This window comes from Phoca vitulina, unplaced genomic scaffold, assembly GCF_004348235.1.
Source record: "Phoca vitulina isolate PV1807 unplaced genomic scaffold, GSC_HSeal_1.0 scaffold34, whole genome shotgun sequence".
Lineage (NCBI taxonomy): Eukaryota > Metazoa > Chordata > Mammalia > Carnivora > Phocidae > Phoca > Phoca vitulina.
This window is the reverse complement of record NW_022589737.1, coordinates 288,196-300,379: the sequence shown is the minus strand read 5'-3', so window position 1 is coordinate 300,379 and position 12,184 is coordinate 288,196. Positions and strand designations below refer to the sequence as shown.

The 12,184-nt window shown below is 36.5% G+C and overlaps 1 pseudogene; it reads left to right on the top strand.

Annotated features, from left to right (window-relative positions):
* The first annotated feature begins 5,417 nt into the window (after positions 1–5,417).
* On the top strand, positions 5,418–8,930 carry LOC116645898 (annotated as a pseudogene).
* The last annotated feature ends 3,254 nt before the right edge of the window (positions 8,931–12,184 follow it).

The following is a 12,184-nucleotide window of genomic DNA, read 5'->3' as shown; positions in this document are numbered from 1 at the left end:
CTGGATTTTATCAATATTAAAAACTTTCTTTTTGAAAGACTGTTAAAAATAAAAATGCAAGTCACAAACTAGAAGACAATATTTATAAAATATATATCTGATAAAGGACTCATATCTGGAATATATGATATATGAATAATAATATAAATAAATTATATATATTTTGCTTACAACTCAATGAGACAAAGTACCTAATTAGAAAATGGAAAAAAAAAGTGAATAAGCACTTCATTAGGGAAATGCAAATTGGAATCAAATAAGGTATAACTACACACCCAGTACAAGGTTTAAAATTACAAAAATTGACAGTACTAAGAGTTGGCAAGGATTTGGGCAAGGTGGAACTCCCATACCGATAGGAATGCTTTGAAAGCAATTTTTTTAGCTTTCTAAAATTACATTTATCATACAACCCAGTAATCTTACTCCTACTCCTACATATTACCCAAGAAAAATGAAAGCATATGTCCATAAAAGAAACTGAATGTTAATGTTCAGAGTACTTTACTCATCATAGCCCAAAATTGGAATTAGTTCAGGTATCCATTAAGAAATGAATGGATAAACAAGTTGTGTTATCCATCCAATAGAATAAAGCTGGCCAATAAAAAGGAATGGACTATTGATATAAGAAACAACATGGGGATGAGTCTCAAACTCATCCTTCTAAGTTAAAGAAGTAGATATAAAAGACTCCATAGTTGATAATTACATTTGCATGGAATTCTAGAGTAGGCAAATATATAGTGATAGCAGACTTACGGTTGTCTGGGCCCATAAAATGGGGTGAGAAGTTTGTCTTCAAAGAGGAAGGAGAGAACTTTTTGGAGTGATAGAAACATTCTATATCTTGATTGTGCTACTGTTTATACATCTGTATATATTTATTAAAATGCATTGAACTATATACTTAAAATGGGTGAATTTTATTATGTAGACCAATAATAAAATATTAAAATAGATATGGAAGAACTTAAAGGTGATGAATTCTCTCAAAAGTTTGAAAAATGCTCAAAGAGATAGAAAAGAAGAGGATAACTCCAACATCTGAACAATAATAATCCTAGAAATAAAGAACGAAGAAAGTTGGTGGGAAGACAATTATCAATAAAGATTATAAGAACAATTTCTAGGATTAGAAGATTTGTATTGCTAGATTGAAGGAACACTCTGAAAGAAAAGAGACATACCAAGACATATTGTGAAATTTGAGAACACTGTGGATGAAGATTCTAGGAGTTTTCAGAGAGAGAAAGAGAGGGAGAGGGAGAGGGAAAGAGACGGTGCCAGGGTTGGGTGGGATGGGGAGGTGGACAAGATAGATAGATAGATAGATAGATAGATAGATAGATAGAGAATCATATAATACACAAAGGAATAGAAATGAGAATGCTACTGGACTTCTCACTGACCATACTGGGATCTAGGAAAGAGGGGATCTAACACAGGATAGCAGCAAAGGAAATTCCAGGCTGATGTCCATGCACTGGGTCTAAAAAACAATCAGTCCAGATACATACAGAGGGTGGAAGCCTCCAGGAGAAAAAGACAATTGACAGATTGTCCCATATGTTTGAACATTTGGAAATCAATATTGATGGCTATTTGATAGATACTACGCAGCATGTGAAAATATGAAGGAGAGATACATGGCACTGGGAAATTATTATCAATTCAAGGAAAAATTTCAGATAGTACAAATAGGAAACATAATTAGAATATAGTATTTGGCTGGTTATTTGTATACTGATGGTTATAGTTATAATAATGTGGATGTTAAGTATTGAGAATGAAAAATTATAACTGTTTGAAAGGATAGGAACAGGAACTGGGGTGGGAGAGTGTTAGAGAAGAATCCACATATATTTTCAGTGGAAGTAATGAATTCAACAAATATTTATTAATAACTATTATAAAGTTAGGCCCCATTATTTACTGATCCATGAATAAATTTCTAAAATAGAGGACTCCCTTCACTATGAAAGGGTTTGAATCTTTGGCAATAACACCCTTCATATCTGGGATTTGCTGCCCATAGCCATTCAGTTACAGTGGGTCAAGGGACTACCAGGAAGCATAAAAATTGAATATCAAGACATATGGTCCTTTTGCTCCAAGGCAGCCCTACCTTCCTTGCTGAGTAGGATCAATTATTTTTGCCAGGATGGTGAATCCACTTCTTGTCTGTGGGTCGCAGGCATGACGAGTCCTAAGTGCCCTGGTGGCAGCCATAACTTAGAGTTTAGTGGGACCCTTGTGTCCTCTGGCATTTCATCATCTAGACTAAAATCTAGCTCCTTATGCTCCCTACTCTTTAGTCATTACTGCCATATTACTCATGGTTCCATGGGCTCAAAATTTAGTCAGATTTGATTTGTGGTCCTTTCTTCTCTTTCCTTCTCTCTCAAACCACAGAGATCCTAAATCCTGTTCTTCTGTGATCTTATCTCTTGTCACTATTTTTACTTTACTATCTCCACTGCTTGTGAAACCTTAACTCATGTTCCCGTTTTTAGTCTCTCCCTGTTTCAGCTAATCCTGAATACTAGGGCAGTCTAAAATTCTTTTTCATGCCTGGGTATAGATTTGAATGATGATGATGATGATGATGATGATGATGATGATGATAGCAACAACATAATAATTTTTATGCCTTCTATGTTTAAGTAATGGAAATGGCACCATTTATGATTATTGTCTCCATTTTAAGATAAGTAATTCGAAGCTCAGGAGAGGTTAAACCAAGTTTCCAAGGCTACACAGCTAGTAAGTGGCAGAGCTAGGAATTGTAGAGGTTGGTTTGATTCCACATACAATTTCTCATTTAACTGGAATATATTTCATAGTGAAAGAAGCTGCTTCTAATAATCTTTCTGGAAAAACATATTAAACTAGGACCAATCCAAATGAACCCCATTAATATCATCTTCTACTTCCTCTCCAATAAAGGAATGGGAAGGTTGGGCAGATGTCTGTTTTTGGGACAAAAAGATGCGCTAATGTTTATACTTGTTGAGTTCAGGGTGACAACAGGATGGCATTTTAATAAAGAAGTTGTATACACAAGACAGGGAATTCACAGAAAGGTGAAAACTAAAGATGCAAATTTAGGAGCTAGCCATACAGATGATGTTATTGAGGTCATGAATAAGTTCACAAAACATTTAAGAAAGAAGAGCGTCAGAGAGTTGAGAAGTGAACACTAGAAAATTTGAAACATGAGGGGAATAAGGTGATAGACAAAATAGGAGATGCCTCTACTAGATTATAAATCCCTTCACAGCATGAACCATTTCTTCTGAATCCCTTTACCTAGCATTTTAATATGCCAAATATGCATATTAAAAACGAATTCAACATTAAGTATAATACAGATCATATACTTTTTTGGGAGGGTGGGGAGCAGAGGGAGAGGGAGAGAGAGAATCTTAAGCAGGCTCCACACCCAGTGCAGAGCCCGATGTGGGGCTTGATCTCATGACCCTGAGATCATAACCTGAGCTGAAATCAAGAGTCAGATGCTTAACTGACTGAGCCACCCAGGTGCCCCTAGAACATATGACTTCTGACAGTGAATTTAATTTTACGCCAATCTTTGAGAGCCTAACTGAAGTTACATCAAATGAAGACATTTCAGTTGCCGTCTTTTCTCTCTGGACAGGCTCCCTCTCAGACTTTTTTGGTTGGAATTGTGGCTTATTCTTGTAGTTCTCTTGTGTGGAGTAAAGGGTACTGACCTCACACCACTCTGGTGCTTCCTGGAGGTCTACCAGACATACGAGGTTTAATGCATGTGCATGAGGTATATATACAAAGACACTGTATTATACATATTTTCCATATTAGTATGTTATAATCCATGCCTCACATATATTTTAGTGTTAGCAATAAATAGAACAAGAAATCCATTATACAAAGATTCAAATTTTGGGAAAGATAGTTCTGCAACAAAAGTAACTTAATCGAGAATATTTATTTCTATGTTTCTTTCTGCTTGTATTGGAAGAAGCCAATAATAAGAATGACTTTATATAAGCCCTGGTTCACTTGAAATAAAATCTAGATGCATTTGAAATGAAATTCCCATGGAAACCACCTCTGAGGTGACAAAAATCTTAGAATTTTTTCTGGTGTTGCATCATGCATTCAAGAACCCTCTAAGATTCCTAAAGGAAAGTGAACACTTAATAAACCCCTGAGGTCTTCTTTGCCCTTAGGTCTTAAGGAGAGTTTACTTGTAGTGCTTATTTTAATTTTTTGATAATGGATTGTTTTTTCTATTTCTTAAATATGTATAGAGGGATTGAGAACAGGGACTGGGATTCATTAGAGTTGCTCTGGGCTATGGAAATTTCTAAGTGTAAACAGACAGATGAGGCACTGTCATTGTTGAGTCTTAGCCGAGGGCGAGCAAGTCCTCACTGATGTGTGTGCGCACACTCACAAACATACACAGGCATGTGTACAGAGGTTTTAGTTGGATTTGCCTGAGGAAGATGGACTTCTGCCTTTGTGTTTTGGTTTCTTAAGTTCTCCAAGAGGTCTTCAGCTCTTAACACAGCAAAAAAATAACTCATCCGCTGACACTTGAATTTATCCAAATAGAGACCTATTTTTTTGGATAGAAAATTTGCCATACTTAATATATAAAAGCCTCTGGAAAAGTTGCCACACAAATTTTATTAATCTTTACATTAGTCTCAGTTAATAACCTACATTGTGTGACTTGTGATTGTCTAAAACCTCAGCAAGGTCTCTTGCCCCTCTATGCTGTTACTACCGTCAGAATTTCCTCCCTCAGATCCAATAATGTGGGTTAACATATTACATTTAAAGTGCAGGACAAAAATGTGATGCTGTGGAAAGGTGCTGCATTAAGAGATGAATGTCCAGTGTTTTATTAGAGTAACTGATCTTACCAAGCAAACACTTTTCAGGTCTCTTTCAAAGTCATCATTCGAATGTCAGATTATTCTATTTAAAACTGAAATCTGTAAACTTTGCCTTTTCTATCCCTGTCCCTCACATTCCTTTTCCTCATATAACTTTTCATATTACATGTTTTGTCTCTTTCTTTCACGTATTTTCTGTCTTTCCCCACTTGAATAAAGGCCCCATGAGGGCAGGGATCACTGTGTTTTTTCACTGAAGAAATTACCGGGACTTGGAAGAGTTTCAGGGATTGGGTAGATGTTTAATTGGTAGGTGTTGAAAGAATGCCATCCTTGTTCAAAGTCTTTCATCAACTTCCCATTATCTGACATATTGGCAGTAGAGTCTGTTCTCTGCCTTTAGGTCTTGATAGAAGCTGTTATTAGTTGTTTGGCAAGTTATTTGTTTTTAATAATCAAGCTTAAAATGAAGGATCAAGTAGTGGAGAAAATTCAGAGAAAGTTTATTTTTAGGCTTGGCGAAGGTGCAAATAGTTCTTGGTATATATTGGATGTGATTGAAATAATGAATATCCTTCTCTAAAGTCTGATTACCCTAATTTTACCTTTCCTGGTTTTAATACTTCCTACATTCCCTTAAAGTTATATAAGTACTTGTTTTTAACTATAAAGACTCTCATGAGATCTTAGTAAGTAAAAATGCTGCTTCAGAGGTTTCACTGTCACTTAGAAGGAGGTAGCATGCTTAGTGATAAAGACTAAGAAGTTTAGAATTGGACAGACTAGGGTTTGACTCAAGATTCTGGAACCTACAAGCAGTGTGCCCCTCACTTTAAAGGAGAGATTAGTAGGTCTAATCTATAAGGCTGTTGTGAGGAATAAACAAGGTACTATTTTTTGTGCATTGCTTTAGAAACTTGGTTTTAGTATAAGGGTGCTGGATCTATACTGTGTTTGGTACACAGTAAGTGCTCAATACAGGGAAGCAAGTACTATTTTTCCCATAAGGCTTTGTTGTTAATTGTGCTTACAAAGATGTAACCAGAATGAAAGGCTAGGTCACTGAAAGCCACATCAAGCTTTATCAAGGGCATAAACAAATTTTCTTCTTCCTCAGGGAGGGGGGTCTCTGGAGCAGTGATCCTAAGGGATTCTCTGTTAACTACATCACTGAGATCTCCAATCCAGAATAAAACTCTTTAGTCTTGTGTTATCATGGGCATTAGGAAAGGATGCTGTCTCATGCCTAGAATTTGGACAAGAGACTTGGGCCAAAGCTACAATCAGATCAAGTTCTTCAGCTCAGCAAGACAATTAGAGTTTTGATCCTCAAAGTAGAGAAGCAGAAGCAGAGGGTCTGAGCTCTGAGTTGTCACTTTCTGTTCACCAGGGCCGTTTGAGTGTCCATGAAAGAGATGGATGAGAGCTAGTGGAGAACAGCATTGTGACTCCAAGCAGGAGGGTGAGTGCCTGCCTGACCTGGTCTGTCCTGTAGCAGAGGGGGTAAAACCTCAAACCCCAGGAGCCAGACCACCCGAGTTCACCTTCTACTGTAACTTAGCAGCATTGAGACTTGTGCAAGTCACTTAGGTGCAGGGTCCTCATCTGTGAAATGGGGATAATCATAATGCCACACAGCATTTAGAACAGCACCTATCCCATAGTACTCAGTAAATGTTCCTATCCTTGTCTTCTCCGTTACTCCTTGCACTTCCATGGTGTGTAGCCTTCTCTCTGTCTAGTGACTTCTTTTTCCCTTACAGACAATGGCTGCAGATAATGTCTCCTCTGTGACAGAGTTTGTCCTCGCAGGCTTAACAGATGAGCCAGAACTCCAGATGCCCCTCTTCTTCCTATTTCTAGGTTTCTATGTGGTCACGGTGGTGAACCTGGGCCTGATAACCCTGATTGGGCTGAATTCTCACCTTCATATTCCCATGTACTTTTTCCTCTTCAACTTGTCCTTCATAGATTTTAGTTATTCCACTACTCTCACCCCTAAAATGCTAGTAGGTTTTGTCTCAAAGAGAAATATCATTTCCTATGCAGGGTGTATGACTCAGTTTTTTTTTCTTCTGCTTCTTTGTCTTTTCTGAATCCTACATCCTGTCAGCGATGGCATATGACTGCTATGTCACCATCTGTAAACCATTGCTGTACACAGTCACTATGTCTCCTCAGGTGTGTTTACTCCTTTTGCTGGGTGTTTATGGGATAGGAGTGTTTGGTGCTGTGGCCCATATGGGAAACATAATGTTTATAACCTTTTGTGCTGACAACTTTGTCAATCACTATATGTGTGACATCATTCCCTCCTTGAGCTCTCCTGCAATAGCTCTTATATAAATTTGCTGGTGGTCTTCATTGTTGTGACCATTGGCATTGGGGTACCCATTGTGACCATTTTCATCTCTTATGGTTTCGTTCTTTCTAGTATTCTCCACATTAGTTCTACTGAGGGTAGATCCAAAGCCTTCAGTACCTGCAGTTCCCATATAATTGTGGTATCTCTTTTCTTTGGGTCAGGAGCTTTTATGTACCTCAAACCACCTTCTATTTTACCCCTTGACCAGGGGAAAGTGTCCTCCATATTCTATACTGCTGTGGTGCCCAGGTTCAACCCATTAATCTATAGTCTGAGGAACAAGGATGTCAAAGTTGCCCTGAAGAGAACCTTAGGCAGAAAAATCTTCTCTTGAAAATGCCTGAGAAAGGAGACCCAAAGTTTTGTTTATCAGAGTTTCTTTTTCTCTCCAATGAGGGGAACAAATGCCAGTATTTGTTCTCCTATTCTTAGAGGAAAAATTTTAACTTGTTCTTAAGCATAAGTATTCTCTCTACTCCTTATTCCACCCTAACTATTCTAATCATTTTATAAAAGTAGTTTCCACACTTATAGATGGTTACTCTTGAAGAGGCCTAAGAAATAATTTAATCTAGCTCTTCATGTGATGCATTACACACTGGAGACTCATAAATATTTTGTAGTACATTGCTTCTCGGCCTTTTGGCTAAGATCAAGTATAAATATTTTGTAGGTTGCCCATGGGCACACATGTATCTCGTGCCAGAGCTGGGACTGGAATCCGAGCCCTTGAATTCTACTCCACTTTGTTCTTCTTTCCTTTAGCCACACTATTGTGATGCACATTTTCCCTGGCAGATTTCATTTCAAAGGTTTTTATTTTTATTTTTGCATTTAAAGAAATCTAATCTATTTATAGTGATGTCATACAACTTTTCAAGAGTTAATCTTTGGAACACTATTTTTGCAACAATGTTGGAGGTGAAAAATGTGGTAATTTGATCTTGAAAAATGCTAAAAGATGTAAGTTTTTTTGGTGGGAAGTAAATTTCCATATAGAATCAAACATGATAGCCACTGAGGAAGTGTCCAGAGCTATAAGGATGCAGGCTAAGTTATTAGATCTTCTAATGGAGAGATATACAGATTTAAGGGAGTTAAAAATGTTGGATACAAGCTTCACTCATTATTTACAGACTAATAAGGTAGAATTTGGAAACTTACTTCAAGTGTCTGAATGATGTAACTGAGCAATAGTTTTGGGTAGACGTGAGTCACTAGAGTAGTACCAACCAACTATTCATCAGGAAGGCAGTTGCCATTGTATTTTAAAGCATTGCATATAGCTGTGATTTTTTTTAATGGTAGAACATAAGGGTAAGGCAAAGAGATGGTGGAGTCAGGACAGGTCATATATTAACAATATTGGGTAAATGGAGGCACAGCTTACATAAAGAAACAGAAGAACAATTTTTTGGCCTGAATACATTATTAGTGGTAACAGTTCTTTTAGAAGCAATGGTATGTGAACTGTTTGCAAGATACCTTGACTTATTAACTTTGCTTAGGAAAGTTCTCTTCTATTACAAAAAAAGTAAAGTTAGGATAAATGTTTAGTTTTGTCCTTTAGAATGGTTCTGTTCAATAGGGATGTAATAAAAGAAATGAAAGTGTAGGAGAGGACTGTGCTTTAGATAATATTATAGAGGGAAAGATCACTGAATTGCTTATGAGTTGAGGGTGTCATAAGATTGATGGAAAATCAGTACAATGTTGGTAAATAAAAAAAAATCTCACCTCCTCTTTAAGTTGAAGTATAAGTTATGCACACGGGGGCGCCTGGGTCTGCCTTCAGCTCAGGTCATGATCTTGGGGTCCTGGGATGGAGCCTTGCGTCTGGCTCCCTGTGTCTGGCTCCCTGCTAGGTGGGGATTCCGCTTCTTCCTCTCCCTCTGTCCCTCCCTTGCTCATGCTTTCTCTCTCTCAAATAAATAAATAATCTTAAAAAAAATAAGTTATGCACAGCAAAGTGCACAAATCTTAAGTGTCAATGAATTTTTTCACATATATAAGGCTATGTAACCATCACCTAGACCAATAGATAGATTTGCATCATTTCAGAATATTGCTCCCTGTCCCTTCCCAGTAAATATTACTTCCAGTTCTCTTTCTGGAAATAGCTATTTTTACTTTTATTGTTACAGATTCATTTCGCTCATTCTTGAGCTTCATATAAAAAATATTGCATTTATTTTTTTATGTCTGGCTTCTTTCTTTCAATATAAAGTGTAATGTGGTTTCACCCATAACATTATATGTATAATATTTTGTTCTTGGGTATTACTGTTTGGTACTCCATTGCATGAATATAGAACAATTTATCAATTATCCCGTTAATGGATATTTGGCTTGTTTTCAGTTTCTGCATATTATTTTGAATAAAGATACTATGAACATTCATGAGCGTATAGTTTCTTTGAAATATACTCATTTCTCTCAGGTTTGTACCTAGCTGTGGATTTATTGGGTCACAGAATAGATATACCTCTAGGCTTCTTAAATACTACCATCTGTATTCCAAAGATTTTAAACTGGTTTGCACTTCCAACAGTTTCCAGGTAAGGACACTCCTCATCCTTCTGAACACTGATTGTTTTCAATTTTTTTCATTTTAACTACTCTTTTGGATATGTAGTGCAATATCACTTTAGTCTTTTTCTTACATTTCCCTAATAAGTAATGATGTTGATTTGCAGGTGACATAGATATATATTCATAATATATTCATTAGCTATTTGGAGATCACCCTTTGTGAAGTGCCTGTGCAAGTGTTTTGCCTGCACAAAAATAGTGTCTAAGCTCTTTTTCTTATTTTTTTTTGCCAATATATATATGTATTTTTTATTAAGTTCATTTGGCCAACATATAGTACGTCATTAGTTTTTTTTTCTTATTAGTTTGAGTTTTAAGAAAGCATATTCTGGATATGAGTCCTTTTTTAGACATACACATTGTAGTTATTTTTGTTCAGTCTGTGTCTTGCCCATTCAGATGGCCATTCCTAATGATGTCTTTTTGATAATAGATGTTTTAATTTTAATGAAGCTCAATCTATCAACTTTTTTCTTGACTGTTAGTGCTGTGTCCTATTTAATCTTTATTACGAAGTTATAAATATATTCTCATGTTTTCTTCTGAAAGCTTTGTTTTTCCTTTAATGTTTAGATTTTTGATCAATTTTAAATTAGTTATAATGTATGGTGTGAGGCAGTAAGTTTATTATTTTTTTCAAGAAGATATTCAATTCCTTTAGAATCATTTAGAGAAAAGGCCGTATCTTTTCTTTAAATTGTATTGGCTATATTTCTACGGATCTACTTGAAGACCATGGGACAATATTCTTATGTGACTAGTTGGAGAGAAGCTGGCTTGGAGCCAAAGTGCTGTATTCTGCCAGCACAATGTTGAATCGAAGTGATAAGAACAAAAATTCTTGTCTTGTTTTGAAGTGGATATTATGTTTATTCTAGAAATTTGATATCTTTTATGCTGTTTTAAATGGGTTTTTAAAAATTTAATCTTTTAAAAAAGATTTTATTTACTCATGAGAGACAGAGAGAGAGAGGCAGAGGCAGAGGGAGAAGCAGGCTCCCCATGGAGCAGGGAGCCCGATGCGGGACTCGATCCCAGGACCCTGGGATCATGACCCGAGCCGAAGGCAGATTCTTAACAGACTGAGCCACCCAGGGGTCCCTTAAAATTTAATTTTTTATTATTTATTACTAGTATATAGAAATACATTTTCTTTTTATATGGAGTTGACCCTTGGACTACATGGGTTTGCACTGTGTGGGTCCATTTATGCATGGATTTTTTTACAGTATAGTACTGTAAATGTATTTTTTCTTATGATTTTCTTTTTTTTAAGATTTTATTTATTTGACAGAGAGAGAGAGAGAGACATCACAATCGGGGGGTGGGGGGGGGGAGAGGGAGAGGGAGAAGCAGGCTCCCGGCCGAGCAGGGAGCCTGGTGCGGCTTGATCCCAGGACCCTGGGATCACGACCTGAGCTGAAGGCAGATGCTTAACCGACTGAGCCACCCAGGCATCCCTTCTTAATAACATTTTCTTTTCTCTAGCTCATACAGTATATACAATATAATATACAAAATATGAATTAATTGTTTATGTTATCAGTAAGGCTTCTAGTCAATGGTAGGCTATTAGTAGTTAAGTTTTTGGGGAGTCAAAATTTATATGTGGATTTTCAATCATGTGGGAGTTGATACCCCAACCCCTGTGTTGTTCAAGGGTCATGCATTAATTTTTTATCCAGCCACCTTGCTAGCTTCTTTTATTAAATATTTTACTTATTAAATTAGCAAAAGAGGAAATAGGAAATCTTTTTATTTCTATATACATAATCATGTCACTTGCAAATAAAGACTTGATTCTTCCTTAATGATCTTTCATTTTCCTCATTGCTCTAAGAACTCTAATACAATGATGAATAGAGCTGAAAATAATGGACATCCCTGTGTTGTTTCTGATCTTAGGGTAAAAGCATTCAGGCTTTCACTACTGAATATAGTGTTTGCTGTAGCTTTATTTTATTTTTTTATAGAAAGCACGATCAGATTAAGAGTGGGTGATTAACTTTCAGATAGAAAGTAATGGTTTTTTTCTAGAAAATACATATGTATGGTAAGAAAATTAAATGGCACAAAAAAGTATACCGTAGAAATAAGCCTTCCTTTTTTTTTTTTTTTAAATTTTTTTATTGTTATGTTAATCCCCATACATTACATCATTAGTTTTAGATTTAGTGTTCCATGATTCATTGTTTGTGCATAACACCCAGTGCTCCATGCAGAACGTGCCCTCCTCAATACCCATCACCAGGCTAACCCATCCTCCCAACCCCCTCCCCTCTAGAACCCTCAGTTTGTTTTTCAGAGTCCATCGTCTCTCATGGTTCTTCTCCCC